This window comes from Ranitomeya variabilis, chromosome 1 (genome assembly GCF_051348905.1).
Source record: "Ranitomeya variabilis isolate aRanVar5 chromosome 1, aRanVar5.hap1, whole genome shotgun sequence".
Classification (NCBI taxonomy): Eukaryota; Metazoa; Chordata; class Amphibia; order Anura; family Dendrobatidae; genus Ranitomeya; species Ranitomeya variabilis.
The window spans coordinates 922,255,868-922,269,226 of record NC_135232.1 but is presented as its reverse complement, the minus strand read 5'-3'; positions in this window follow the sequence as shown (position 1 = coordinate 922,269,226).

Sequence of the window (13,359 nt, the reverse complement as noted above, 5' to 3'; positions counted from 1 at the left end):
AGGAAATGTTTGTCAGCCCATGTTCACTGCAACGTTTTTTCTGTGCGGCGAAAAAGCCTGAAGGGACGTTTACGGCAATAAACGCATGGAACGGGTGTGTGAATGAACAGTTCCGGCTACCGAATCCGTTTTTTACACATTGAGCATGCCCAGAAGCTTTGTTTTCGATTCTGGCATGGGAAAAATATATCTCTCTCTCTCTCTCAAATCCATGCGCAGTAAAGAAAGCCGGATCCAGCTAAAAACGGATCCGGTGCATCAGTTTTTCACAATTTACCACATGCCACATGGCCAGCTAGATTTGTTAAATGCTAAAATGACATTTCCCAGTGAATGCATTTGTATTGGTTGAAAGCAATGTTAGAGTTGAAAAACGCATCAAAACGCTGTGTGTGAACATAGCCCAAGTGGTGGAGGAACATTTTGGTCTGGGGTTAATTATTTTGCCTTATATACAAGTCATTACCCTTGAAAGGATGTACCTTAACATATTTCCCTACAAAATCCATTTTGGTTTCGGTATTGTATGTTTTTTGGTGCACCTGTAAAAATGGCGTGAAACTCTGACAACATTATTTGCAGCTGTGACCTAGGAGTCAGAAATGCTCCCAGGGGCCATCCCCATGATGTTCCCATGTCATTTGACCAGTATTTACATTGTAGTAAAAATTGTCGGGTTTCCCATAGACTTACATTGAGCTCGGTGCTCGGGTCGAGTACCCGAGTATTCCAATTTTCTTGACCCGAGCAACGAGCACCCGAGCATTTTAGTGCTCGCCCATCATTAATCAGGTCCCATTAGCCAGAAGAGGAGGACATAGAGTCAAAAAAATAAAGGGACATGAATCATTTTGGATCCACACATTGCAAATACTCACTCCATTGGGTCTTGAAAATATGAAATACATGATTAACCAATTTGTGACCCTCAGCTATTGCATTTGTATAAAATTTGCAACAATCTGTTAAAATATTGTTAACATTTAGCAATCATGTTAATGGTATTAGTTTATTTCAGTACAGCATGTTTTGGGGATGTACAGTACTACAGTTGTGTCCAAAAGTATTGACACCCCTGCAATTTTGTCAGATTATTATTATTATTATTTATTATTATAGCGCCATTTTTTCCATGGCACTTTATATGTGAGGAGGGGTGTACATAATAAAAACAAGTACAATAATCTTGAACAATACAAGTCACAACTGGAACAGGAGGAGAGAGGACCCTGCCCGCGAGGGCTCACAATCTACAAGGGATGGGTGAGGATACAGTAGGTAAGGATAGAGCTGGTCGTGCAGTGGTTTGGTCGATCGGTGGTTACTGCAGGTTGTAGGCTTGTCGGAAGAGGTGGGTCTTCAGGTTCTTTTTGAACGTTTCGATAGTAGGCGAGAGTCTGATATGTTGTGGTAGAGAGTTCCAGAGTAGGGGGGATGCGCAAGAGAAATCTTGTATGCGATTGTATGCGTCAGATAATACTCAATTTCTTCCTGAAAATGATTGCAAACACAAATTCTTTGGTATTATTATTTTTATTTAATTTGTCTTAAATGAAAAAACACAAAAGAGAATGAAGCAAAAAGCAAAACATTGATCATTTCACACAAAACTCCAAAAATGGGCCAGACAAAAGTATTGGCACCCTCAGCCTAATACTTGGTTGTACAACCTTTAGCCAAAATAACTGCGACCAACCACTTCCAGTAACTATCAATGAGTTTCTTACAATGCTCTGCTGGAATTTTAGACCATTCTTCTTTGGCAAACTTCTCCAGGTCCCTGATATTTGAAGGGTGCCTCCTCCAAACTGCCATTTTTAGATCTCTCCACAGGTGATCTATGGGATTCAGGTCTGGACTCATTGCTGGCCACCTAGAAGTCTCCAGTGCTTTCTCTCAAACCATTTTCTAGTGCTTTTTGAAGTGTGTTTTGGGTCATTGTCCTGTGGGAAGACCCATGACCTCTGAGGGAGACCCAGCTTTCTCACACTGGGCCCAACATTATGGTGCAAAATTTGTTCGTAGTCTTCAGACTTCAAAAAGCCAAGCACACGGTCAAGTAGTCCAGTGCCAGAGGCAGCAAAGCAACCCCAAAACATCAGGGAACCTCTGCCATGTTTGACTGTACGGACCGTGTTCTTTTCTTTGAATGCCTCTTTTTTTCTCCTGTAAACTCTATGTTGATGCCTTTGCCCAAAAAGCTCTATTTTTGTCTCATCTGACCAGAGAACATTCTTCCAAAACGTTTTAGGCTTTTTCAGGTAAGTTTTGGCAAACTCCAGCCTGGCTTTTTTATGTCTTGGGGTAAGAAGTGGGGTCTTCCTGGGTCTCCTAGCATACAGTCTCTTTTCATTCAGACGCCGACGGATAGTACGTGTTAACACTGTTGTACCCTCGGACTGTAGGGCAGCTTGAACTTGTTTGGATGTTAGTCGAGGTTCTTTATCCAACATCCGCACAATCTTGCATTGAAATCTCTTGTAAATTTTTCTTTTCCGTCCACATCTAGGGAGGTTAGCCACAGTGCCATGGGCTTTAAACTTCTTGATGACACTGCGCACGGTAGACACAGGAACATTCAGGCCTTTGGAGATGGACTTGTAGCCTTGAGATTGCTCATGCTTCCTCACAATTTGGTTTCTCAAGTCCTCAGACAGTTCTTTGGTCTTCTTTCTTTTCTCCATGCTCAATATGGTACACACAAGGACACAGGACAGAGGTTGAGTCAACTTTAATCCATGTCAACTGGCTGCAAGTGTGATTTAGTTATTGCAAACACCTGTTAGGTGCAACAGGTAAGTTACAGGTGCTGTTAATTACACAAATTAGAGAAGCATCACATGATTTTCCGAAATGTGCCAATACTTTTGTCCACCCCCTTGTTTATGTTTGGTATGGAATTATATCCAATTTGGCTTTAGGACAATTCTTTTTGTGTTTTTTCATGTAAGACAAATTAAATGAAGATAATAATAACAAATAATTTGTGTTTGCAATCATTTTCAGGAAGAAACTGAGTATTATCTGACAGAATTGCAGGGGTGTCAATACTTTTGGCCACAACTGTATATATGAGAAATTAAAAATGTATGATTTATATATTGTTTTTTCCCTTCCTTTTTTCTGTAGATCACATAATAGACACCAGCAGGTACACTCTCTTCTACTCCCTCTCTCTTCCTTGCACCCTCTCTCCTTTAATTATCTTCCTCCCATAAGACTTTCCCCATTCCATTAGTATACATATGTATGTATAGTTATATAAGCAACCCTCTTTTTTTCTTTGCCCTGATGTAACGCTCACCCGTGACTTTCCTTATTTTCTGCTCCTCCTGTCTTCTTCTTTTATGCTGGTCTTTATCACTTGTCTTTTAACCATCGGCAGTAGGCATGCGCCGCTACTGCCGAGGGTGCTGCTGACACACAGAATCTTGACCTTTTCTGACAACATTCAATCCGCACATGTGCAGATCACTGCACCAGACGCCGGTGATTGTGACAGCAGAAGCAATATCATCTATTTCCGCTCGGGGCACGTAAGAATGAGCACACGCTCCGAGCTAGATCTGAGCACATGTTGATACTCCATCTCATCACCTGGGGACCCTGAACCTGCCAGGTAAAGCATTTAATTTCTTTCCTTTGAATATAGCAACTATATTGCTGTGTCTGTACTAACTTTATTCACTGAATCTACTTTGTTTAAAGTTTTATCATTAAGTCTCATTTAATGTTATGCCCATTGTGACTTTTCACATTCATTCATTCACATACCATGGCAGTATGTATACACTAATTTGAGATTTGAACTGGTACTGTTAGGGTATGTTTCCATGGGCACACACAGGCAGCGCTTTGGACGTAGCGTGTGTCCGCTCCGCCGAAAGCGCTTCCGGCTTTTATATGCATGATAATTCCGCATGTGTTCATTGAACCGTTTGGAATTACCGCATCCTATACATTGGACTGTGATATTTATCTTCCAGAGAAGGAGCACCTCAGCAAGATAAATAGACATGCTGCGGTCTAGAAAGAGGCGCCGCATGTGCATATACGCAGGGAAGCCGGAGGCATCCCAGCAAGCATAGTGGAGATGGGATTTCATAAAATCCCATCCACAATGCTGTAACATCTAGCCGCTGCGGATTGGATGCTGCGGCTGTGCGCAACGTCCAAACCGCAGCGTTTACTGACTGTGGAAACATACCCTAAATGTTGTAGTTTCTCAGTTTCTCCTGTTTACAATATGTTCAGCCTCCTTACACTAATGAAGCCAAATAGCTCCATCTCACCCCGTATCTCATCTTTAATTATTTAATTCCATGAGTCAATTTAGTGAACTGTCATGAGACAGTTTTTTTTTTCTTTCTTTGATCCAGCTTTTAAATTCTCTACGTCTTTGCTTAAAAGGAATCTGTCACCATTTTTCTGCCCTACGTTATCCACGTCAAGAACTGCGTGCAGCAGTCGAGGAGAGGGGTGGAGTGAGTGAACCGAAGCCACGCCCATCGGAATGGATGGACCCTATTAGCATACATCGCAGGAAAAATATAAAAATTTTTATGGGTGATACATGGGGAGATAGGGGGTTACATAAGTATTTAGGGAATGCATAGCTGACACTGAATAAAATGATATTTTTAGCTGGTAGGACAGAAAAGTGGTGACAGATTCCCTTTAACTACCTTATACTAATATTGCTGTATTCTTGCAGAACATATGTATCTTGAAAAATGCGAGATTACACTGAAACGTCGATGAATTATACATGTCTGTATTCATCTGTGTCTGTTATCTGAAATTGTGGATTTTCCAATTTTTGCAACAATGAAATTTCAAATTTGAGTGCCGGAGTTCGCTATATAATTGATTGACAATTTTTATTCCAGAGCAACACCTCTACAGTTAGCACCCCATTATTCATTCTATACCACAGCACTAAACAGTACTGGTCAGTAGTGTTGAGCATTCCGATACCGCAAGTATCGGGTATCAGCCGATACTTGCGGTATCGGAATTCCGATACCGAGATCCGCTCACTCTGCTGTGAATTCAGTTAGTGACAGGACACTGTGTGCTGACTGAGGGCCAGTTGAGATAGCGATTTGCTTCATTGTTCTTTTCCAAGGCTAATTTAGCAACTGCTGTGTTCACCTACTAATCTAACCTTGCTTTTGCCTTGCAGCGCTGTTTTCACAGCGATCTGCAAGGTCTGTGTGTGTGTGTGTGTGTGTGCAGCCCACTCTCTAGTCTGTGTGCAGCCATAGGCCATAGCTGGTTGTATTCAGTTCGGGAGGGTGGTTCACTGCCTCATACTGTTCTATTTTCTTTTTTTTTTTTCAAGTAGTGCAGGCTGCTGCACATTTTTTCTAATAATTCCTATTAGTGACTTTCCACCCGTATCCAGCTAAATTGTGGAAAAACACTAGATAGGGTAACGTAGAGGAGTGTTTTTGGGCCTTGCAGCGCCGTTTATGGCTGTCTGCACGGTCTCCGTGTGACTGCAGCTCGCCCTGTAGTCTGTGTGCAGCCATAGCCGGTTGTATCCAGCTCAGGGTGCGTCAGTGCGTCATAACGTAAAATCCATTTTCCTTTTTTTTAAGTAGTGCAGGCTGCTGCACATTTTTTCAAAAAATTCCTATTAGTGTCTTTCCACCCGTATCCAGCTAAATTGTGGAAAAACACTACATAGGATAACGTAGAGGAGTGTTTTTGGGCCTTGCAGCGCCGTTTACGGCTGTCTGCACGGTCTCCGTTTGTCTGCAGCTCACCCTGTAGTCTGTGTGCAGCCATAGCCGGTTGTATCCAGCTCAGGGTGCGTCACTGCGTCATACCGTAAAATCCATTTTCCTTTTTTTTAAGGAGTGCAGGCTGCTGCACATTTTTTAAAAAAAATTCCTATTAGTGTCTTTCCACCCGTATCCAGCTAAACTGTGGAAAAACACTACATAGCCGTTTACGGCTGTCTGCACGGTCTCCGTGTGACTGCAGCTCTCCCTGTTGTCAGTTCAGCCCACACAAAATAAATAAATAATAAAGTTCACAAAACACACCACTTTACAGTTGTGTAGGCCACATTAGCTCATATTAAAGTCTAGTCCACACTTTAGAAAATTAGTGTTTCTTATACCTGTTAGGAGCTGTTCAGGAATAAGCACACAAAGCCGTTAGTACTTTTCTGCTTATCTTTATCAGTCAACCAAGATGAAGAAGGCAGGGAGTAAGGCACGTGGGCGCGGAGCAGGGAGAGGACGTGGGGATTCTGTGCCTGCTGCGGGCACCGGTGACTCATCATCACCCAGTTTCAGCAGGGAACAGTCCTTCATGCGCAGCTTTGTCAGAGAGCGCCGTACACCGCTGCTGCGTGAAGACCAAATTGGAGTCGTTGTCGGATGGATGGCAGCTAACGCATCGACTTCAATTACTGCCACATCCTCTCAGACACAGAGCACTGGAGAGCACCCATCTGTCTTTTCACCACCTGCCAAATTGCCCAGGCAGACAGAGAGCCCAGGACAGGAGCCGTCTCTACTTCTGTTCTCTGAATCTCTTGGCTTGGAAACAGGGGGCTAGCCAAGCAGTATTGGAGAAATGGAAGAAGAGGCAGTGTGCACTGATGCCCAACAGCTTTTTCTCTCTGAGTCTGAAGAGGCGGGTGGGCCAGTGCCTCTGGTCACCACATCGCAGGACGCATCCGCTGATGACACTCAGGTGCCACTTTCTGGTGCATGCTCTGCTGCTGAGACTACACAGGAGGAGCAGTTGGTGGCAGAGGGTAGTGTAGATGATGAGGTCCATGACCCATCTTGGCGTGAGGGACAGGAAGGTGGTGAGAGCAGCTCTGAGGAAGAGATTCCCCGAACGGGCCAAAGAGGGAGAGGGAGGGGGAAGACTGTGGATCCTGTAGCCTCCACTTTGGCACCCGTTAGGAGCGTGTCTCTTCCAAAAGCCAAAAAGGGCGCTCCCAAGACTTGCAGTGCCTGGTCCTTTTTTGACACAGTTGCAGATGACATTTGCTATGTCAAATGCAAGGTGTGTCATCACAAAGTCAAAAGAGGGAGAAATGTCAGCAACCTCAATGCCTCCAACATGTGGAAATATGTGCGGAACAGGCAGGCGGCAGTTACAAAAACACACTGAAGAGCTAGGCCAACCAACAGCGGCAGCTACCACCCCTTCAGCTCGTGTTGCCTCTTCCTCCAGCTCACACGCAGCTGGTTCGGCTTCCTCCCAGGATCGCCGTGGAAGAACCTCTGGCACTGTTGTCCAGAGACCCACTGTAATTCCACCCGCAGCACCACGTTCCCAGTTATCCTCACACTCCCAGGCCAGTCTACAGCCATCGGTAGTACATGCAAGGGAGAAAAGGCAGCCTTTCTCGGCAAACCACCCACGAGCACAGGCTCTGACTGCAGGCATTGCCAAACTTCTGTCACTGGAAATGCTGTCATTCAGGCTGGTGGAGACTGATAGCTTCTGTGACTTGATGTCATTGGCAGTCCCACAGTACAATGTGCCCAGCCGCTTTTATTTCAGCAGGCAAGCCGTCCCTGCCCTGCACAAGCATGTGGAGGGACACATAAAACACGCGCTACTGAACGCCGTCAGTAGCAAGGTCCACCTCACCACCGATGCATGGACCAGTCAACATGGACAGGGGCGATACCTTTCCCTCACTGCCCATTGGGTTAATGTCGTTGAGCCGGGTACAGACCGTGCGAGTGGCGCAGGACGTGTCCTGCCCACTCCAAGGATTGCAGGAATCCAGTCTGTACGCATTGACTCCTCCTCTTACACAAGTTCCTCAGAATCATCGCTGCAGGAGCCGTCACAGTCCACCTCCACATGGACCCGTGATGAACGTTTACCTGTTACGACCGACATGAGCACAGCCGTGGCCAAACGTCAACAGGCCGTCTTGAAATTAATTTCTTTGGGGAATCGAAGCCACACAGCGCAGGAGCTCTGGAATGCCATCAAGCAGGAGAGCGATGTGTGGTTTGTGGCAGCGAATCTCCAGCCAGGCATGGTAGTGTGTGATAATGGCCGAAATCTGGTGGCAGCTCTGGGCCTCGGCAACCTCACATCCCATGTCTGGCACATGTGCTCAATTTGGTCGTGCAGAGTTTTTTGAGGAACTATCCGGATCTTGATGCACTGCTGCACAAGGTCCGCCTAGAGTGTGCTCACTTGCGGCGTTCCAGCATGGCAAAATCGCGCATTGCGGCTCTGCAGCGCCGATTCCGCCTTCCGGAACATCGCATCATATGTGACCTACCTACCAGGTGGAATTCCATGTTACATATGTTGGAGCAGTTGTGTGAGCGGCAGCAAGCAGTAATGGAGTACCAGCTGCATCAGGTGCAAAGAAGTCGCACTCCGCGCCGTTCAGACTTCACAACCACAGAGTGGGACACTATGAAGGACGTCTGCCAGGTTTTGCGTCCCTTCGATTATTCCACGCGGATGGCGAGTGCAGATGATGCACTAGTCAGCATGACTGTCCCCCTTATCTGCCTGCTTGAAAAATCACTGCAAGCGCTAAGGGATGATGTTGTGGAAGAGGTGGAGGATGAGGATTCACCATTTCCATCATCTTCTGGACAGTCAGCGCCACGTGGTTCCTCACAAACGCGTAGGCGGGGGACACTTTGTGAGGAGGATGAGGAGGAGTCAATGGAGGAGGAAGACATCCGTCCAGAGGAGGGAGTTACACAATTGTCCAGTAGTCAGTGTGTACAGCGAGGGTGGGGTGATGATGAGCGGGCAGAGATCACGCCTCAAGCAGGGGACAGCGTTTCTTGGCCAGTTGGCAGTCTGCAGCACATGGTGGATTACATGCTGCAGTGCCTGAGAAACGATCGCCGCATCGCCCACATTCTCAACATGTCTGATTATTGGGTGTTCACCCTCCTCGATCCTCGCTACCGGGACAACGTAGAAAGCCTCATCACACCGTTGAACCGGGAGCGAAAAATGCGGGAGTACCAAGACACACTGGTGAATTCCATCATCTTCTCCAGTCCAACTGAGAGAAGTGCTGTTAGTGCATTACAAAGCAGCTCAGTGCGTCCAGGCAGTGGAGGAGGCTCTGCACAAAGAGGGAGCAGAAGCAGTGCCTCTGCCCAAGGCAAGACCAGTATGGCCCAACTGTGGCACAGTTTTGTGTGCCCGCCAAAAAAGTCTACACCATCACAGACGGCTACAGTCAGCAGGAGGCAACGGTTCCGTCAGATGGTGACAGACTACATGTCTTGCCCTCTTGCTGTACTCCCAGACGGCTCTTCCCCTTTCAAGTTTTGGGTCTCAAAGCTGGATATATGGCCAGAGCTAAGCCAGTATGCATTGGAGGTGCTGGCTTGCCCTGCGGCTAGTGTATTATCGGAACGCGTCCTTAGTGCTGCAGGTGGTGTACTAACTGACCGTCGCATGCGACTATCCTCCGATAACGTTGACCGTCTTACTTTCCTGAAAATGAACCAGGCCTGGATCTCGCAGGAATTTGCCACTCCTCTTCCTGATTAAATAATTAGGTGACTGTCTACAGTATCCAGGTCTCCTGTTGTGTTCATCTTTCTACCACCTGAACTTTAATTCCTGGGCTCCAACACCGCCAGTTGAGGCTCAGAAGTGCCGTCTGCACAGTTAAAACATACGACCCAGTGTTATTGGGTGTCAGTAACGTCAGCTGATCCCCAGCTTTGTAGCCGGCAATGTGTCCTGCGACCGCCACGCTGACACAACAACTGAAATGTAAGGGAACCTGTCCCCCCCAGGCGTTTTGTTACTGAAAGAGCCACCTTGTGCAGCAGTAATGCCGCTAGTTGTTGCCTGGAAGTGCTGTCCGCACAGTCAACAGTCGCTCCTCTGTTATTGGGGTTCAGTAACGTCAGCTGTTCCCCAGCTGTGTGTGTGGCAATCCCTCCTATCTCCTCCACCTCCTCCTCCTGCTTTCCCTGGGCTCCAACACCGCTAGTTGTTGCCTGGAAGTGCTGTCCACACAGTCAACAGTCGCTCCTCTGTTATTGGGGTTCAGTAACGTCAGCTGTTCCCCATCTGTGTGTGTGGCAATCCCTCCTATCTCCTCCACCTCATCCTCCTGCTGTCCCTGGGCTCCAACACTGCTAGTTGTTGCCTGGAAGTGCTGTCTGCACAGTCAACAGTCGCTCCTCTGTTATTGGGGTTCAGTAACGTCAGCTGTTCCCCAGCTGTGAGTGTGGCAATCCCTCCTATCTCCTCCACCTCCTCCTCCTGCTGTCCCTGGGCTCCAACACCGCTAGTTGTTGCCTGGAAGTGCTGTCCGCACAGTCAACAGTCGCTCCTCTGTTATTGGGGTTCAGTAACGTCAGCTGTTCCCCAGCTGTGTGTGTGGCAATCCCTCCTATCTCCTCCACCTCCTCTTCCTGCTGTCCCTGGGCTCCAACACCGCTAGTTGTTGCCTGGAAGTGCTGTCCGCACAGTCAACACTTGCTGCCGTGTTATTGGGGTTCAGTAACGTCAGCTGCTCCCCTGCTGTGTGTGCTGCAATACCTCCTATCTGCTCCTCCTGCTGTCCCTGGGCTCCAACACCGCTAGTTGTTGTCCGGAAGTGCTGTCCGCACAGAGCCAAACACCTCGCCAATGTGTTAGTGGGGTTCAGTAATGCCTGCTGCTCCCCTGCTGTGTATACAGCAACGTGTCATGCGACCGCCATGCAGGCACAACAACTTAAATTTAACCCTGCTGTTTTGTTCGCATTTACTATACACTTGTAGTGTTCCGGGTCACTATGACCCGGCTTATTAAACCTTGATTTTAGACACTCTAACTCCATTTTTTGTATACTTTTTGCTTACTAGACTGTTTGTGAACATGTTTGGTAGTAAAAAAAACAAAATGAACTAGAAATCTTTTTTTTTTGTTTTTATTCTGAAAAAACAGATCAATGAGCAAAACGGAAATAGAAAACTACACATATTTTATTACAAAAAAACAATGTCTTAGCGCGTTCTGAGCAGTCTGTTCTGCACAATAATATACATGTGTAGTGCACACCTAGTGATCTCTCTGGATGCACTCTACATTTTAGAATAGACTGCGCACCAAAAATAATCAAAATAAAGCCATTTTTATGGTGCGCAGATCTCAATGCATACCCCCGGTAGAGCGCGTGTACGACCCCATTGAAATAATTTAGGAAATAAATCAATTGATATACAATAGTAGATGCAATAAATAGACCCAACTGAGGTTATAACTCCTTTATTTCACTGAAAATATGGCCTCACAGCTGTAAAAAACGATGTCGGGTCACTATGACCCGAACACAACAAGTGTAACTTTTTGCGTGTAGCAAAAAGTAAATGAAAAAAAAAAAATACTCATAGGTAGGTCCCCCCAAATGAGGAAAAGTCAAGGAGTCTCAAGTTTTATAGACTTACAGAAAAAAATCTACAGGGCCGCAAAAAGTCTGTTCGGGTCACTATGACCCGAACAGAACATTAGGGTTAAGGGAACCTGTCCCCCCCCCAGGCGTTTCTTACTGAAAGAGCCACCTTGTGCAGCAGTAATGATGCAAAAGGAAAAAGTGCCTGTTTTCGTGGTGCTCCTTGCACATGCTGAACCTAACACTTATGAAATGTGTACCCTCACACCCTTAAACCGTCCGGTAGGTGGAACTTTCCTTCGTAATATGACGCAGCACAGCCGTCATTCTTACCCCCTTGGCGCCGTGCGCCGCCTCCTCAGCGTTGTTTGAATCTGTCCCGGAGCCTGCACAAGGTATTTTTGACAGCTGTGCTGCGTCTCATTAAGAAGGAAAGTCACGCCTCCAAGACAGTTTGACTGTATAAGGGGCTAAAAGTTATACGTGTTTCATTCAGCGTCTGCAAGATTCAAAACTTAAAGAGCAACCTTTGACTTGTGCAGCATTACAGCTGCACAAGGTGTGGCTCTTCTAGTTTGAAACACCTGAGGGGGGGTTAAAGGTTACCTTTAAAATTGGTTCAATTAGGCTTCGGCCTACACTCTGCTCCTCCCGCAGAGCCTGGTCTCTAACACCGCCAGTTGGCGCCCGGGAGTGCTGGCTGCACAGAGCCAAACACCTCGCCAATCTGTCAGTGGGGTTCAGCAATGCCAGCTGTTCCCCTGCTGTGTAGCTTGCAACATGTCCTGCAAAAGCCACGCAGACACAAGAACTGAAATTGAAGGGAACCTGTCCCCCCCCCAGGCATTTGTATGTATTACAGCCACCTTGTACAGCAGTCATGCTGCATTTGTGCAAGGTGGCTCATAAACTTATTCTCCTTGCACACGTGGAACTGAACACGTCTAAAATGTGTCCCCTGAGACCATTAAAACGTCCCTGAGGTGTGACTTTCCTTTGTAATGACACGCTGCACCCCCCTTGGTAGCGCTGCCCGTCTTCTGACATCATTGTTTGGCTGGCTGCGCCTCTGCGGCCGCCCTGCCCGACACAACGCCCCTCGGTGTCTTATTTATTTTGACTGCGAGGGTGTGATTGACGGGCATGAGCAGTGCATATGTTCGCCTGTCACTCATCTCCTTCCGCCTTCTTCAGACTGTGCGGCTTCATGGCATGCGATAAGGGATCAGATGACGCTGCACAGTCTGAAGCAGGTGTAAGGACCCGAGTGAGAGGCGAACATATGTACTGCGCAAGGCCATGAATCCCAGCCCCACAGTGTGAAACAATGTAAAGACACTGCTGGGCTGGGATTCATGGGCATCGCGAACCGCACCAGCCGACATGAAATGATGTCAGAAGACGGGCAGCGCATGGCCAAGGGATAACGCAACAGCGCAGACTCCTGTACAGCAAAATGCGATGCTCAGGAGGCCGCGCCAAGCACCAAGGTGGTATGTTTGCCAGCTGTGCTGCGTCTCATTAAGAAGGGAACTCCCTCCTCCAAGACAGTTTTGACTGTATAAGGGCCTAAATGTGGTACGTGTTTCATTCAGCGTGTGCAAGGAACAAAATTAAAAGAGCAACCTTTGACTTGGGCAGCATTACTGCTGCCCAAGATGTGGCTCTTTTAGTTTGTAACACCTGAGGGGGGGTTAAAGGTTACCTTTAAAATTGGTTCAATTAGGCTTCGGCCTACACTCTGCTCCCTCTCCTCCTGCTGACCCTGGGCTCTAACACCGCCAGTTGGCGCCCGGAAGGGCTAGCTGCACAGAGTAAAACACCTGCCAATGTGTCAGTGGGGTTCAGCACCGCCAGCTGTTCCCCTGCTGTGTAGCTGGCAACGTGTCCTGCAAATGCCACGCAGACACAACAGACCTCCAAATGCCTCCAGTGCAGGCTTCGGCCTACACTCTGCTCCCCCTGCTGACCCTTTGCTCCAACCCTACTAGTTG